The sequence below is a fragment of the Gracilinanus agilis genome, chromosome 2 (assembly GCF_016433145.1).
Source record: "Gracilinanus agilis isolate LMUSP501 chromosome 2, AgileGrace, whole genome shotgun sequence".
In the NCBI taxonomy this organism is placed as follows: Eukaryota; Metazoa; Chordata; class Mammalia; order Didelphimorphia; family Didelphidae; genus Gracilinanus; species Gracilinanus agilis.
Window position 1 is genome coordinate 287,020,011 of NC_058131.1, and position 18,624 is coordinate 287,038,634.

The following is an 18,624-nucleotide window of genomic DNA, read 5'->3' on the forward strand; positions in this document are numbered from 1 at the left end:
GTGGATTTTGTAACTTAATTTTATCTATACTAACCCACAAAGAGAAACAGGGTGGTGCAGTGGAGAAAGGATTAATCTGCAGTCAGGAAGACTTGAGTTCAAGTCTGGCTTCTGACACCTACCTATTGCCTGTTTGGGTGGCCCTGGGCAAGTCATTTAACTATCAGCATTCTCTGGCAACTCTCAAAGACTAGAAATTAGGATAGCTAGGTGGCACAGCGGACAGAGTGCTAGGTCTAGAATCAGAAAGACTTTAGTTCAAATCTGACCTCACATACTTATTGGCAGTGTGATCCTGGACAAGTCACTTCATCCTGTTTACCTCAGTTTCCTCATCTGTAAAATGTGCTGGAGAAGGAAATGGCAAACCACTCCTGTATCTTTGCCAAGAAAATCTCATATGGGATCACAAAGCCATCAGACACGACTGAAATAACTGAACAACAAAAAACAATTGCTGAGAAGTTGCTGATTTATATTGGTGGAAAAATTCCTCATCCAGGAGTTTTCTCTGGCAGTGAAGTCACAGATCCAGGCTCTAGTCAACCCTCTCCCCTCACTCTCACCAAATGGGCAAATGAATTAAGAAACCTGAGACGGGAGATAATACTAAAAAACATGAGCACAAACAAACAAGGTGGTGTTTATACTACACTTCTAATCAAGACTAGAAGCTCTTTGTCAGTCACATTACAAAGTTAAAAATGATGATAACCTAATGAAATCTAACAAGAAGTCAGGCAAAAAATTCAAAAATTGTCAATAATATTTCAAATAAGAATTTACATTCACTACCATTAAAAATGAAGTTCAGGTGCTCGCTTCGGCAGCACATATACTAAAATTGGAACGATACAGAGAAGATTAGCATGGCCCCTGTGCAAGGATGACACGCAAATTCGTGAAGCGTTCCATATTTTTTTATGGTAAAGATGCTACCCACATTCAGAGGAAGGACTGCAGGAGAGGAAACATATAAGAAAAACAACTGCTTGAACGCATGGGTCGGGGTGGACATGATTGAGGGTGTGGACTCGAAACTACCACACCAATGCAACTACCAACAATTTGGAAATTGGTCTTGATCAAGGACACATGACAAAACTAGTGGAAATGCGCATCGGCCATGGGTGGGGGGAGTGTGTGTGGGGGGGTGAAGGGGATAAGAGGAGTATGAATCAGGCAACCATGTTAAAAATGTATATTAATAAATGTTAAAAAAAAATGAAGTTCAGGGAAGCTAGGTAGCTGGTAGGTAGATGGAGAGTCAGGTCTGGAGAAATCTGACCAGATACTTCCTGGCTGTGTGTGTGATCCTGGGCAAGTCTTTTCACCCCATGGCCCAGTCCTTACCACTCTTCTACCTTGGAACCAATACTTAGTATTGATTCTAACGTGGAAGGTATAGGTTTAAAAAAATTAATGAAGGGTATTCAATCACATTGCTCTTAAACTATTAATAAAAATAGTATTTTAGGGGCAGCTGGATGGCTCAGTGGATTGAGAGCCAGGCCTAGAGACAGGAGGTCCAAGGTTCAAATCTGGCCTCAGACACTTCCTGGCTGTGTGACCCTGGGCAAGTCACTTAACCCCCATTGCCTAGCCCTGTAACAAATAAAAATTAATATGCAAGGATATATATAAAAGATATTAGGGTTTAAAAAAATTTTAAAAAATAGTATTTTAGGGAGACCATTTTTTGTATTGTTAATGTAGAAAAACACCTAAATTTTTTTTTAATTTCAGCTTTATTTTATCTCTTTTAAATGACCACTTCTGTGTATATTTAATGATATGTGTATGACTTAGTAGCACATGTATGTAGTTTATTAATAAATAGATATATGTTGGGGATTCATACTCAAAAATATTTGCTGATGGAGCAGCTCTATCAAAAAAGTTTGGAGGCCACTGATAGAGACAAGAGACTTGAACTAAGATGGCAGCCATGCAAGTGGCAAAGAAAGAATAGATGTAGAGGTTGAGTTGACAAGATACGGCAACTTATTGTTTATGGGGATGAGAGAGGGAAGAATTGAAGATAATTTGAAATTTTGAACCTGGGTAGGATTTATATGGTGCTTTATGGTTTACAAAGAATTCCACAAATATTTTATTTTCCTCAGATAAATTCTTAAGAAGATGCTTTTTTTTTTTCATTTATAGGTGGAGGAAGACCTAATCTTTATTTTCCAGATGAAGAAATTGAGGTAGACAGAGGCCCAGGGTCATGCAAGAGTAAATATCAGAGGCAGAAGTCAGCCTTTCTGACTCCAGGGAACTAGATTAGCGGTGCCACTATAGAAACTGGAATGTTAGAAAGTAGTGAGGATTTGGGCAAAAAGTACGGATATTTTCCCAACTACATGAAATGTTTTTAAGAATAATCTGTTGTTATTGTTGTTCACGCTTCATTTTCTGAAAGAACAGATGACAACACGGGACGATATCTTGATTTGTGAGTCAATTGGATTTAAGCGAAGCAGAGTTGCACAGCCACCAGCGTCTCTCTTCCAGTGTCATCCAAGTGGCAAGACAAAAGTCAGGCTGAGTGGTGATGGCCCGCGACGCCGTGGATGACGGTGGCATCTTTGATGTCTGACCGAGCTCTAGGTGCTCCACAGCGCCTGCATCAGCCGTCTTCATGACTGTTGGAACAAATTGTTGTCATCTGCTCATCCTGCCTGGGGAACTCTTCACATACTTGGGGTAAATATCTTATTTATTGTAATAATTATAGTAATTATAATGTTTTATTATAATAATTATTATAATTAACTTATCAATGGCCGTGAGGACTATTAGTTACCTTCACCCTGGTGCAACCCCTCTGCCAAAATGATTTTAGAGGGATGTGGCCATTCATCATGCTACAGCTTCTTAGAGTCACAGGTGAGAATTGGGTGAAAGGTACACACCAAAGGTGGGCAAGCAAAGGGTTCGGCAAGCACCAGAGGTTCTACTTCTCCTGAAACATTCCGTATACCCCAAGAATAATGTATTAATACATTGGAGGGATCCTCAGTGAGGTGAGGGAGTATACTGGCATTCACAAGAGATAAGCTGCCGTGGACCAAATCTTTACCAGCATACCACTGAATGAAAGACACCTAGAATGAGAATCCACTCCATTTAGTGTTGATTATAAAAAAGCATTTGATTTATTGAAGCAAAATGCTACCTGAAAAGTTCCCTTACAACTAGATCTCTTCCATCTATCTAACCATCCATCCATCCATCCATTCATCTAGTCATCCATCCAATCATCCATCCAAAGAATTCAAGATTATTTTAAAGATAGAATAACAGGGATAGCCTTTTCTGACAACCCTTTGATTTTTAATAAAAGGCAAGGCTTAGAACAGAGACATTTAAGCTTGCCAAAGATGTTTGTCACCCCGAGTCCCAGAGGAGATCCAGGACAAAGTCCAAGTTAAGGAGGGGTTCTCCAGATGCCCATTTTTGTAGATTACATCATTAATCCCTGGAATTGGGTCTTGTTTTGTTACAACAGCTTTAATCTTTGTCTTTGCTGCTTTTCAGCACAGTAGGAAATATTGCACTGGATTGATGTGTATTGTTCCAGGGGGTGGGGTGTGGACAGGGAAGACTGGTCTTAAAAAATACAGCCTGGTAGGAGAGCAAGTAGAGTGGGAAAAGGGACAACATGCCCTGCCACTCAACCTGGGGCCAAAGTACAGAAGTCCTTCCCCTTTTATCCTCTCATTCCCCAAATTAACCTGAGTCCCACTCCTTGAGGGAGAGGAAAGAGAGAGGGAAGTGGGTGCCAACTGGGAAGAAGGAGGAAGGCAACTTCTCTTCCTTTCTTTACCTAATTGTCCCTTGATAGGGCACTGAGCCTGGAGTCAGAAAGAAAATGAATTTAAATCTGGCCTCAGACACTTCCCAGTTGTGTGACCTTGAACAAGTCACTTAACCTCCCCATGCCTCAGTTTCCTCAAATGTAAAGTGGAGATATAATAATAGCATCTACTCTCAGGGTTCATTTGGGGATCAAATAAGATAACATTCACAGATATTATACCTGGAACATAGAAGACACTTATTAATGCTTATTCAAAACAAACTAACCCATGGATCCTGCCCATCTGAATAAGCTGTAGTGTTGGGAAGACAGTACAAACTGAATTGAGGCCAGAGTTAAAGGGGAAGGATAGCAGGCTGTATTGCCTTTGGAAAATTTCTTTTTTTTTTAAATTTGAAAAATTTTATTTAATTGATTAATTTAGAATATTTCCCATGGTTACATGATTCATGTTCTTTCCCTTCCTCTCCCTCCTTCCTTAGTCAATGAGCAATTCCACTGGGTTTTACATGTGTCATTGATCAAGACCTATTTCCATATTATTAATATTTGCACTAGGGTGATTGTTTAGAGTCTACATCCCCAATCATGTCCCCATTGAACCATGAGATCAAGCAAATGTTTTTATTTTGTGTTTCTGCTCACACAGTTCTTTCTCTGGATGTGAATAACGTCCTTTCTCATAAGTCCCTCAGAATTGTCCTGGATCATTGCATTGCTGCTAGTAGAGAAGTCCATTACATTTGATTGTGCCATAGTGTATCCATCTCTGTGTATAAGGTTCTCCTGATTCTGCTCTTTTTGCTCTGCATCAATTCCTGGAGGTTGGTCCAATTCACATGGAATTCCTCCAGTTCAGTATTCTTTTCAGCACAACAGTATTCCATCACCAGCATATACCACAATTTGTTCAACCAATCCCCAATCAATGAACATCCCCTCATTTTCCAATTTTTTGCCACCACGGAGAGTGTGGCTATAACTATTTTTGTACAAGTCATTTTCCTTATTATCTCTTTGGGGTATAAACCCAGCAGTGGTATGGCTGGATCAAAGGGCAGGCAGTCTTTTAAAGTCCTTTGGGCACTGTTCCAAATTGTCATCTGGAATGGTTGGATCAATTCACAACTCCACCGGCAATGCATTAATGTCCCAATTTTGCCACATCCCCTCCAACATTTTTTACTTTCCTTTGCTGTCATTTAAGCCAATCTGCTAGGTGTGAAGTGATACCTCAGAGTTGTTTTGATTTGCATTTCTCTATTCATAAGAGATTTAGAACACTTTCTCATGTGCTTATTGACAGTTTTGATTTCTTTATCTGAAAATTGCCAATTCATGTCCCTTGCCCATTTATCAATTGGGGAATGGCTTGCTTTTTTGTACAATTGATTTAGCTCCTTATAAATTTTAGTAATTAGACCTTTGTCAAAAATTTTTGTCATAAAGATTTTTTCCCAATTTGTTACTTTCCTTCTAATTTTGATTGCATTGGTTTTGTTTGTATAAAACCTTTTTAATTTAATGTAATCAAAATTATTTATTTTACATTTTGTAGTATTTTCTAACTCTTGCTTGGTCTTAAAATCTTTCCTTTCCCAGAGATCTGACAAATAAACTATTCTATGTTTACCTAATTTACTTATAGTTTCCTTCTTTATATTCAAGTCATTCACCCATTCTGAATTTATCTTGGTGAAGGGTGTGAGATGTTGATCTACACCTAATCTCTCCCATACTGTTTTCCAATTTCTTTGGAAAATTTCAAAGCTACTTTAATGACTGAATTTCTCTCAGAAACAAAGGCCCAAGTTTGTTATTCTCTATAATCTACCAGTTTTTCTGTATGACTGAGTCAAAGACACTATAATTTCAAAAGAATTATGAAGCTCCCCCTCTGGGCTCACTCTCTCAACTCATCATGCTCACACTGGTAGGTTTGGTCCCCAGAAGGCTGTTGTTATTCCTTTCCCCCTCAGGGTTCCTAAGAGGTCACTGGGTTTTCTATTGCTTTCACACATGGGCCCCCATCTGATGTGTTCCTTTCAAAATCCAGCAGTCACTTGACATCCATTAGTTCCTCATTGTTGTTCAGTCTTTCAGTCATTCGGTAATGTGTGACTTTTTTGTAATCCCATGCACCATAATTATCTATGAAGTTTTCTTGGCAAGGATCCTGCAGGGGTTTGTCATTTCCTTCTGCAGTAGATCCTTTTGTCAGGTGATCAGAAGCAAAGGGACTTGCCCAGGGCCACATAACTAGGAAGTGCCTAATCCTGGATTTGTACTCATTTCTTCCTGACCCCAGGCCCAGTACTTTATTCACTGAACCATCTACTAGCCTCCAAGGCACATAGAAGTTAAGTGACTTGCCCAAGATCACAGAGCTAAGACACATGGGAGGTCAGATTTGAATTTGGGTCTCCCTAACTGTCCCTGGTGTCTCCTTCTCCCTTTGTGCAATTTCCAAGTATCTCAAAGCTTCCAGGGAAGACAGGAATAGATCACCTGCTTGAACCTTTTGTTTGAACTCTCATGTCCAGTTCCAAAGTCAATTAAAAGACCCACTTCAGCAACAGCCCCCTCTGCCATATAAGGCCAGCTTCCAAACTTCCACATGTTGGTTTGGGAGAGACAGGAAGGGGACCCTTGGAGCAGCCAGGTAGTTGGTGAAATAGGAAAGCTGGGGAATGGTGAATAAAGTGAAAAAGCTAGGTGGTTACAGTGCTGGCCCTGGAATCACCAAAGCTGGCTTCAGATAATTACTAGCTATGTGACCCTGGACAAGTCATTTGCCCTCTTTTATCTCAGTTTTCTCATCTGTAAAAGGAGTATGATAAAAACACCTACCTCCAGAGGGTAAAATGATAAAATATTTTGAAACACTATATAAATGCTAGTAATTATTATTATTAAAGTAAAGCATAGTTGGAACCTGATAGAAATATTGGGGTTAAAACGAGGCATTCAGCAACGAGGAAAGTGGGATGTTAGGGCAGACGTTTCTGGAGATGGAAGGGTTAGAGACTGTTGGGCATGGTCTCTGGTGGCCCTGCAGCTGGCCTGGCTTTTGAGAAGATGTTTTCGGGGTTGGGAGGAATGAAGTAAAGCATGACTGGGGCTGGACTGAAATAGCGATGAAAGATATTTGGTTCTGTTTAAATATTTGAGTATCTCTATTTAACAAAGGAGCCATGGAGCGGTAACCCGGGTGGGGTGAGTAGGACTTTGCCCAGGGGTGCTAACATGGAATTCCTATTTCTTCTTCAGGGGTGTGGGTGGAAGGAACATCCCCTCCACTAAAAGGCCACAGTCCCCAAGTTTTGCCTTGAATTCTCTTCTTCCAGAGTTAAGTCACAGAAGGCCCCCTCCCTGCCCCCCCCCTCCAATTCCATTGGAGGGAAACCAAGGGATGGGCTGTCTCTTCTCCCTGGGTGCTTGCAATCATCAGGTGGTTGAAGGCTGACTTTGCTGGAAAAGAGTGAAGAATTGCAAATACAGGCCCAGGAATGGATGAAGTCAATGAATTATTGTGTAGTGAAGGGGCAGAGGATTAAGAATTGAAAAATCCAGCAAGACAAACAAGATCCTTCCATTTCCCAGAATGAGAGAGTTTGGAGATGTGCTTGAGTGCCTGTGTGTGTGTGTGTGTGTGTGTGTGTGTGTGTGTGTGTGAAAAGCTAAAATTAGTGACTCATGAAACTTCTTTTCTAGCTTATTAACATCCTTAGGGTTCAATCTACTCTTCGCTGTCCTCTTCAAAACAACCAATATGGCCAGAGCATGCTTTGCTGGGCAGAAAAGGAAGCTGGCAATGGCTATCTCCCTTCCGAAGCGTCCGAGCCCCACTCCTCGTAGATGGAGCCAGCCCCTACATCTATTTCTCGAGGCCTGACCTAGGCGCTGGCACCCATCCCGCTTGCTCCCTCCTCTGGGAGCAGCTCTTGGCCCTGGGGTCAGAGAAGCATGGAATCAGAGAACCTGGGCGTTGGAAGGGAGCTAAAAGGGCATCTACACCAATCTGCTGCTAATTACCCCTGGGTCCTCGGGCAAATCACTTACCCTCTCTGGATCACTCTAGGGAACGAACAGGGCAGATCATTTTTTCCAAAGAGACGTTTCATAAGTGGTGCTTTTGGAAGATCCTGTTACTGCTACCCTCAGTCCAGCTTTCTGCTTATATCTTGTTTCAGTATCACTAACGGCTTCCCTTAAGTGCTGCCCAGTGGACATCGGGAAGAAAGAAAGTTGGGGAGGGCTCAAGACCTCTTATCATTTCTTTAGAGTGTGGCTGTGGTTAGGGTTACAGGCTCACTCTTGGTCACTCTGTTGACTTTGTTTTCTTTTTCTGTAAGATGGGTCTAAGGATGTCTCTACATCAGGGATTAACTTTTGGCATGTGCTTTGGACCCCTTTGGCAGTCTTGGGAAAACTATGGATCCCTTCTCAGAATAATGGTATTAAATGTTTAAAGGGATTACAAAATAAACCAGATATATTCAAATGAAGTTATAAAAATATTTTTTTAAATTCACAAATATGAATTTAAGAACTCCTGCCCTAAAAAGAGATGGGATGCAGATAGTTTAAAATTTTTCATCTGCTTTTATCCTATTTCCCTAATGACTTAATAATAATATGAGCTTATTTTCATTAAGGTTTACAAAGCATTTTATCTCTCCTCCTCCTCCTCCACTTTGTCTCCTCACAATGATAGTGGGAAATAAATAATCCATTTTACAAATGAGGTTATTCAGACTTAGAGAAAAGAAGTAGCTTGTCCAACATCATACAACAAGTAAAAAGCAGAGGCAAGATTTAAGCCCATGTCTTTGGATTCCACGTTTTAAAAAATTAGAAAGAAAACTAGATTTTAGAATCAGAAATTCTTGTTCAGTTGTTTCCACTGTGTCTAACTTTGTGACCCTCTGGGGTTTTCTTGGCAAAGATATTAGGGTAATTTGCCATTTCCTTCTCTAGCTCATTTGTTAGATAAGGAAACTGAGGCAAACAGAGTTAAGTGATTTGTCCAGGATCACATAGTGTCTGAGGCCAAATATGAACTCAAAGGAAGATGAGTATTCTTTTTTTTATTATCATGCAAAACACTCTCCCATATTTGCTCATTGTTGTAAGAGCACACTCACATATAACCAAAACTCCAAACTAAAATCATAAATACACTGATGTGAAAAGCAGTATGCTTTGATCTGAATCCATCTGACTCCAACAGTTCTTTCTCTGGAAGTGGATAGTATTCCCAGTCATAAGTCTTTCAAGACTGTCCCAGATCATTGCATTGCTGAGAGTAGCCAAGCTTTCACAGATGATCATATTGCTGTTACTGTGTACAATGTTCTCCCAGTTTTGCTTATTTCATTCTGCATCAATTCCCACAGATCTTTTCAGCTTTTTCTGAAATCATCCTGCCTATTGTATCTTATAGCACAATATTATTCCATTACCAACATGTACCACAATTTGTTCAGCCATTCCCCAAATGATGGACATCCCTTCAATTTTCCTATTCTTTGCCACTTCAAAAAGAACTGCTGTAAATATTTTTGTACAAGTAGGTCCTTTCCCCCTTTTTATTATTTCTTTGGAATACAGACCCAGGCGTGGTATTATAGGATCAAAGGACTTGCACCAATGTTTTATAGTTCTTTGGGCAGAGTTCCAAATTGTCCTCTAGAATGGTTGGACTAATTCAGAACTCCCCCAACAATGTATTAGTGTCCCAATTTTGCCACGTCCCCTCCAACACTAATCACTTTCATTTACTGTCATATTGGCTAATCTGATAGGTGTGAGGTGGTACTTCAGTGTTGTTTTAGTTTTTACTTCTCTAATCAAGAGAATTTAGGACATTTTTAATATAATTATTGATGATTTTGACTTTTTCATCTGAAAATTGCTTGTTCATATTCTTTGACCATTTGTCAATTGGGGAATGGCTTCTATTCTTATAAATTTGATAAATTAGACCTTTATCAGAGAAATTCATTGTAAAAATTTTTGCCCGGTTGGTTGTTTCTTTTTTAATCTTGGTTATACCAGTGGAAATGAGTATTGGCTATGGGGGGGAGGCAGTGAAGGGGAAAATAAAAACATGAATCATGTAAAAAAATAAATTAATTAATCTTAGTTATATTAGCTTTGTTTGTACAAAAGCTTTTTATTTAATATAAACAAAATTATTCATTTTACATCTTATAATGCTCTCTGACTCTTGTTTGGTCATATATGAAGATGAGTCTTCTTAACTCCAGGCCCAACACTCTAGTCACTATGCCCCTAGAATCAGAGGACCTGGATTCAAATACTTCCTTTGCTACTTCTTCTTTTTTCTTTTCTTCCTAAAACCCTTACCTTTCCACCTTACAATAAATACTAAGTATTGGTTCCAAGGCAGAAGAGTGGTAAGGGCCAGGCAATGACGGTTAAGTGACTTGCCCAGGGTCACACAGCTGGGAAGTGTCTGAGGCCGGATTTGAACCTAGGACCTCCTGTCTTTAGGCCTGGTTCTCAATCCACTGAGCTACTCAGCTGCCTCCTCTGCTACTTCTTATAGAAAGATAGCAACATATAGTGGAAAGTGTATTGGATTTGGAATTTGGAGAGTTTTGAATTTTGGAGAGGATTTGTTTGGGTTTGAATCTCATGGCAGTGAGCAAGTCACTTACTTTTGTGGGGTCTTAGTTCTTCATCTTTAAAATGGGAGATTTGAATTGGATCTCCTTGAAGGTCCTTCCCAGCTCTAACTCCATGTTCCTGTAATCTGTATGACCTTGAACAAATTTCTTTCCTTTGCTGAGTCTTAGTTTCCTCATCTTTAACATAAGGAAGTTAAATGAGCTGTTTAAATTATTTTCTAGTGCTAAGGGTAATTAGTGATTTCACTAGGTTCTGTGTTCTTTCTCACTCTCATGGGAAGCTGGAGGCCACATATGATTCATCTCTGTCTTTCCAGTAACTAAATGTAGTGTTTCTTTATCTCTGTAACCCCAAGGGGAAAAATTGTCACCTTAGTGGTCCATATGCTTGGAGAAGCAACTGGAAGGAACAATTTTTTTCTATCCTAGGTGATGACCCAGTTCTTCATGTGAGCTGTATTATGTCCAGAGAGAAAACAGGACTCCTCATAAAGGCGGATTTGCTTGATGCCCCCTGTAAAGTCCATTGTATCTTTTTTTTTTTAAACCCTTAACTTTTGTGTATTGACTTATAGGTGGAAGAGTGGTAAGGGTAGGCAATGGGGGTCAAGTGACTTGCCCAGGGTCACACAGCTGGGAAGTGTCTGAGGTCAGATTTGAACCTAGGACCTCCGGTCTCTAGGCCTGGCTCTCAATCACTGAGCTACCCAGATGCCCCCAAGTCCTTTGTATCTTGAGAATTTTCTTGAATACCCAGGAGCTGAATTACAAATCTGTTTAGCATTTTTATTGAATTAAATTAAGGCTTCCTATATTTCAGGGTTTCTTAATCTGGGGTCATGATCTTAAAATATATATGTATATATATACTTTGATAACTATTTTACTGTAATTACTTCCTTTGAAATCTTATACATTTTATTTTATACTTTTAAAAATATTATTCTGCAAAGGGGTTCATAGGTTTCATCAGACTTCCAAAAGTGTCGTTGACACCTCAAATAAAAGCAAAACTCAGCTCCAATTCCAACGCTGAGCCTGTAATTCTATAGGACCAAGGCTTGAAAATCAGGTTTGGAATTCTGATTTTGTCTGGCTCTGGCCAGAGGACAAAGGGAAACTCAAGGCCAAGTTGACCCAAATAGCAGGCTTATTTCTTAACAATGACAATAAATCCTGAGCGGGATCTGCTCCAGCTCTAAATTGATGTTCCTGTGATTGAAGAAGCAAGATATAATGGATTGAGCAATGGATCAAGGATCAAAGGGTTTGAGTTCAAATCCTTCCTCTATCACTTAGTAGCTGTGTGATCCCTTCTATAAAATGAAAGGGTTTAAGACTAGAGAACTTCTGACGTTTCTTCCACCTCGAGATCTGTGATCCCATGATTCTACTGATGAACTACAAATAGTTTCCTCAACAAGAAAACATCACCACTCTCTACTGGTGCCTCCTAAATGATGATTAAAGTTAACACAATCTATAGGCATAGAGATGATTCCTTGGAGAGTGTTCAATGCTGCCAGGACAGACTACTGTCAACCCTACCTGTGGCAGCTGAGCGGGGGAAGCCTTTTTGTCTCCATTTGTGGCTACTCATCATGGGCAAGGCCTAAAGTCACTGTTCTTCTAGTTTTCAGAAGGGGGGAGGGAAAACTTCCCCCACCCCCAAAGTCTGTCAGAGGCTTTACTGTTTTTGGCCAAGGGGAGAATGCTTTCATTTGGCACCTGAGAGGTGGAGCCCAGCAGCATCCGGTTCCTGAGGAAGGAACCTCAGGGAACACTGGAGCTCAGTGTTCTACCCCCAGGGCCTTATTTACCTTAATTAGAAAGTGCACTTGTTGAGAACTCAATTAATTAGGTAAAGCTGAGTCTATTGAAACCAAATGAAAGGTCTTCTGTGTTGGGAGGAGAACCCAGCTGAGGGAGGGAAGAAAGATAATACAAACTCTGGATTACTTGAGCCTCTTAAATCATAGAGTAAACTGAGTTCTTAGATCTGGGACAAATGCCTGCTTGGGACCTGACCCCTCCCAGGGCCTTTACTTTTAATGCCTTAAATCCGAAAATTATTTTTAATGCCTTTACTTTTAATGTGTCTCTTCTAAGGTTCAATTAATCAGGATTTATTAAGCCCCTCCTTTGTGTTAAGAAATGTGCCAGGCACTGTGGATACCTTGACAAAAATGGAATAGTCCCTGCCTTCAAGGGGCTTGAAACCAATACAGATATTCTTTCTTATGAACAAGATCACAGAATGAAAGAATCTTGGGGGAATTTAAAACAAAGAATCTCAGAATACATTGTGTATACCAACCCCCTACCATTGTAAGGATGGGAGTTGTGAAAGAGGGATGGGACAAAAGGAGCCAGAGAAATCAGTTGCTGACAGTTGCTGACAGTTGAGACCAGAGAGAATGCTGGGAAATTCTCTGGAGGAAGAAGGAGAGGAGAGGTCTTTGGGCAGAGGCCTGGGAGGAGAGAGGAGGAGGACAACCCTGCTCAGATCCAGTCCTGAGGGCTTCCTGAAGATCTTTCATTGGAAATTGAAACCTTGATTCCCTGATCAAAGCCATTCCATAGCATCTTACCCATCAAGACTTCAACCATCAAGTAAGCTAAGTTTGGACTCCATTTTGGGAGTGATCTCTTAGTCTCCTCCCATTACCCAACCTTGCTGAGAGACCCCCTTTCAGTCAAAACTTACAATTATAGAAAAGGATAGAAATAGAAAACTAGAAATAGAAACAGAAGGAGAAGGAGTGAGGGGAGAAGCTTAGGAGTGGGAACCCCAAAGGTTCCCACCCAAGTGACTGGACCCCATAGAAATAGAGAAGAGGGCACCCCAAAATCCCTCTGTCTTTCACCCCTTTCCCCAATCCCTGAATTGTGATTAATGAAAGCCATTCAACAGATAACATTCCAGAGTGCCTGAGAGACAACAAGGGAGAGCAGAACCACAACTTGGCCTGGCTGCCTCCATCTTGAAGCCAAACGACCCGCTATGAAATTAATTGATCAGGGGGAGGTTTGTGTGAGCCCTGTCCTTATTTAGAATCAGACTGGGGTGCCACATATCTCCTCTTATAGGGAAGCCTTGCCCCCAACTCCTGTGGGGTGGCACGACCATCCAGGTCACCCAATTTCAGGGTGACACCCCCTGAAAGTGTCCCAGTGTATATTCGGCCCCAGGGGAGAGCTGGAAGAGAGACTCACCTTATGGATTCCCTCTCTCCCTCCTTTTCTATCAAAAATTGGTAATTGTCTCTTTTTATTATTATACCATGCAAAAATCTTTTCCCCAGCATCATCAGGAAATGGCATACCTCTTCTTGAAGGCCGCTACTGATGGGGACCCTCCTATTTCCAAAGACAACCCAGTGCATTGTTGGACAACTCTAGCTGCTAGCAAGTCACTCATTATACAGAGGAATGGAATTGGGGCTTGGTGACGTGAAGAAGACAGTGAAGTAAATATAGTCTAATTGAGGAATCAAAGTTTTGTGTGACTTTAGGCAAAGTGTGTGTGTGTGTGTGTGTGTCTGGGGTTTGTGGGTGGAATAGCTAGCCCCTTGGGTCCCTTCTAGTTTTGGATCTCTGAACCTCCTCATTTTACAGAGGAGAAAGAACTCCAGAGAAGGGAAGTGACTTCCTCCAACTTCTCCAGGATTCTGACCTACCTTCCTCAATTCCAGATCCAACATTCGTTCCACTCATGCAATGACAAATGTTTGCTGTATCATGGAAAGAACAGCAACCTAAGTAATGAGACATGAGTTCTAGTCCTAGCTGTGCCACTAATTCTTTTTATGATCTTGGGTAAGTCACACCCACTCTGTGAGCCTTAGTTTTTCTGTCTGTAAAATGAGACTTGATGGTCCACAACTATCTGGTTCTAATCATTTTTGTGTATTCAAATATTTCTCTCTTTTTTAAAACTGTTATCTTTCATCTTAGAATCAATACTAAGTATTGGCTCCAAGGCAGAACAGAGGTAAGAGCAATTGGGATCAAGTAACTTGCTCAGGTTCACATAGCTTGGACATATCTGAGGTCACATTTGAACCCAGGGCCTCCCATCTCTGGGCCTGGCTCTCAATCCACTGAGCCACCTAACTGCTTTCATTTTCACATATTTCTAAGAACCCCACTCTTTGGGGGTGGTAAATCTATTTTATTTTACCAATTACATATAATAACAATTTTCCACATAAGTTTTTCTGAAGTTATATGATCCAAATTGTCTCCCTTCCTTCCCTCCCCCTTCCTGGATCTGGTAAGCAATTTGATCTGGGTTACACATCTAAACCAAAACCCCCAAATAAAAACCAAAATAAACTAAAGTGGAAAATTGTATGCTTTTGTTCTGTATTCTGACTCCAACAGTTCTTTCTCTGGAGGTGGAGAGCATTCCTTTTCATAAGCCCTCAGAATTGTCCTGGATCACTGTATTGCTGAGAGTAGCTAAGTCTATCACATTTGATCGTTCTACAGTATTGCAGTTACTGTGTATGATGTTTTCCTGGTTCTGCTTATTTCACTCTGCATCAGTTCACATAGGTCTTTCCAGTCCTTTCTGGAATAATCCTATTCATCATTCCTTATGGCATAATAGTATTCCATTACCATCATATATCACAATTTGTTCAGCCATTCCCCAATTGATGGACATCCCCTCAGTTTCCAATTCTTTGCCACCACAAAAAGAGCTGCTATAAATATTTTTGTACGAGAAGGTCTTTTCCCCCCCTTTTAAAAAACTCTCTTTGGGATACAAACCTAGTAGTGGTAGGTATTACCAGATCAAAGGGTATACATTGTTTTATAGCCCTTTGGGCATAGCTCCAAATTGCCCTCCAGAATGGTTGGATCAGTAAGAACCCTTTTTATTGTAAAGAATCAGTTATTCCTATAAGCTCTCCTTCAACAAGCCATTTTCAACTCACTGTTTAAGAGCCCTCTGGAGACATCAACTGCTTCAGCTCAGCTATGGATTCTCTTCCCTTTCTCTCACACACAAACCCCAAATTGCTTCCTTGATGGAAAAATTATTTTAAAAAAATTTTGTTTTGTGTGGTCTCCCTCTGCAGCAGAGCCTAGCTGCCAGCATGTTTGAAACTCCAGGAATATTTCTAAGGACTGTCTTTGTTAAGTAACTCAGAATGAAGTTGGGAGAATCTTTAGGATCACATCTTTTGGGGGGATGGGGGAGGGTCGGGTCACCTAATGTTAGACTGGCACTCACACAGCCCAGCAGCTGGCAGCCAGTAACTAGAGGCCTTGTAAGGAGCAGGCCAGCAAATGGATGTGTCTGAAAATAGGAAAATAATACCAACACTGGTGTTTTTGTCTCAATTCACCAGTGGAGTGTAGAGCAGGCATCTGAAAGAGGCTTTTAGGCCCAGCTGAAAAGCTCTGAGGAGAGTCAATGACCCTTTAGGCCATCCTCCACCCCCTTCTCTTCCCGTTTAGCCCCATTTCACTAGGACTGAAACAAAATGTAAACATTTGGGATCAGCCCTGGCAAGGCAGAGAATGAGCTGCCAGGCCTTTAATTCAGGCCGCTTTGGCTCTCTGTGGCCCTGCTGAGTCCGAGGCTGAATGGATTGCTCAGTTCCTTCTGGTTGTTAGGATTTTCAGGCATTCCTGAGTTTCAGGGGCTGCTGGGCTATTCCCAAAGCTTGGCCAGAGAGGAGGGGAGATGCTATTTGCTGTGACTTAGCATATCAGAGTTTCCAGGGGGCTCCAGTCACTTTATCTCTTCCAGAGAAAGAAAGAACACAGAACATTGTGATGCAGTCGGAAGAGCATTGGCCTGGGTTTGAGTTCTGTTACAAATAAAAATTGATCTGGAGACTCATCACCAGGTTTATAAGTAGTTATTAGTAAAGAGAGAGAAGAGAGAGAGAAAGTTAGAGAGTAAAAACCTTTCGAGATCTGATTCTCCATTTGACTGGCTAAGGCTGGCCCTGGCACAGAGAGAAAAGAACCTGCCTGGTGGCAAGTATGGAAGCAGAAGAGCTGCTACTGGGCTTCCCGCCCTTCCTTTAAAAGCCCGTCGGCTCCACCTCCCTTTCCTTGGCCAATGGCTTTCCTGTCCGCTGCCCTTCCGCGGCAACATTACGCTGACTCTGCCACATTGTCACTCGGGCTGGCGCCAGGGGACGCCAGGAGACATTATTCTGTGAAACCCATAGCGCTTTGCTGGGGTATTCTGGCGAGGGCCTCTAAGGGAATTCTCTTCACATAGTCCTGATGCTATTTCTACTTACTTATTTAACCTTAGTGACTGCCAATTGGGCTCTCCCTATGTTCTCTCTCCTTACTACTATGTAAGGATTATGCATTAAGAACATGGAGGGACCTCTGAGGCCCTTCTAATCCCTTGTTTTACAAGTGAGGAAACCAAAGTCCAGAAAGCGACTTGCCCGAGGTCATGGAGTTATTAAGCTTCTTTTCTAGTCATTCACATCCTTGACAATTTTTATCATGGCATTTTTAACTAGAATCACCACTAGTAATCTGTAGCTTCCTTCTAGCTACCACGTATCATTCCAGTGATCTTTGGATTGCTTGAAACTTTGATTCTTTTAAGATCGAGGTGTTCCATGATCTGCAGATATGGTATTCTTGGCAGATGGAACCAACTGGAGATTCTTGCAAACAGGAAACAATGACTGGAATGCAATCCAAGTCACCCTCTTCCTCTAGAACAGTGATGACAAACCTTTTAGAGACAGAGTGTTGTGCTTGCCCCCCCCCATATGCTGGGTATATCCCACCCCCCTTTACTCCACACAGGGGAGGGAGGAAGCGCTCCCATTGGGCTGCTGGGTAGAAGGGAGGAGAAAGTGAGGAATGTCTTCAGCAAGTATAGAGAGGGAGAGAGGAGTGGCCTGAGCACTCTGCTCTCCTCCAGCTCTGCATCCTGTGAGCCACCCACCTTACCCCCTGTGCACTCCCATTGGCTGCTGTGCAGAGGGGTGGAGCATGTGAAAAAATGTCCTTAGGCACAGTGGAGAGGGGGTGGGAAGCAGCTCCACCAAAGTCCCTCTGCCTTTCTAGTAATGAACTCTGGAGGGGTGGGGGGTGACGGGGTGCCCACAGAAAGTGCTCTGCAAGCCATCTTTGGCACCCAAACCATAGGTTCACCATCAAGCTCTTCCTTCATCTAGTCCATCCCACAAACTGGTGTTAGAATATTTTGTCTATGTAGCAATCCAGGTATACATTAATCTTGATATTATTTTAAGAGTGCTCAAAAAATGACTCTTGTATTGCTTATGATTGATTTCTGTAACCTTGAGTTAAACTGAACCTCAACCTTGCCAAACTCCTAGCCCTTCCCTAAGGCTACACTCTGGAAGACTGGTCAGTTATCTCAGGCTCCTTGCCTTACCTTCGATCAATCAGCATTTGTATCAAGACCTTAGGCCTCATGGATTCCTGATCTAGATGTTTGCTCTACCTGTTATTTCAGGTTCCAACAGTTTGTATCTCCTGATGATTACGTATGTATCAGACCACTTGGCTCTCACCTTCCCCCTATATACGGTTGTAACCCCAATAAAAGTAGCTACATGGCAGTTGAGAGAGAAGCTCTTAACCATCAGAGCTCCTAACCAAGAAGCTCTTAACCATCAGAGCTCTGAACCATCTAAGCTCTTGACCACCAGAGCTTACTCGCTGTCTGTCTACCTTATCCCCAAACTTTCTATGTCTGCATGTCTTTATTCTCGCCTTATGTTCTCTTTCCACTAGTTTTTAACCTGTTACCCATTTTCAATCAGTCCTTGGTTTCCCCTTTCTAAGTGTCCAACCCACTAGGAATCTTCATGGAGCTGCTGGATGGCTTCAGCCTTAAACACAGATCTGATCATATGACTCTTACTCATCCAAGTCCAGTGGCTTCCCATGACTTCTAGGATAAAATAGAAATTCCTTTAGCTTTTAATATCCTACCTGGCCCCAACTCTTCTTTCCAGACTTACTGGATGTTGTTCTCCCTCTGGGACTTAACCAAACTATGATTCTCTCAGTTTTTTACAGGTGGCATACCTTCTCCTGTCTCTCATTTTTGTGCCATTGTATTGGCCAAATCAAAGCCTTCCTTACCTTTGTTTTATAGAATCAAGAACCATC

The 18,624-nt window shown here is 41.5% G+C and overlaps 1 non-coding gene across 1 annotated transcript; it reads left to right on the forward strand.

The window, feature by feature from the left end:
* The first annotated feature begins 814 nt into the window (after window positions 1-814).
* Window positions 815-921, forward strand: LOC123238297. Its single transcript, XR_006505500.1, has one exon. It is a non-coding gene; the product is annotated as a U6 spliceosomal RNA (small nuclear RNA).
* The last annotated feature ends 17,703 nt before the right edge of the window (window positions 922-18,624 follow it).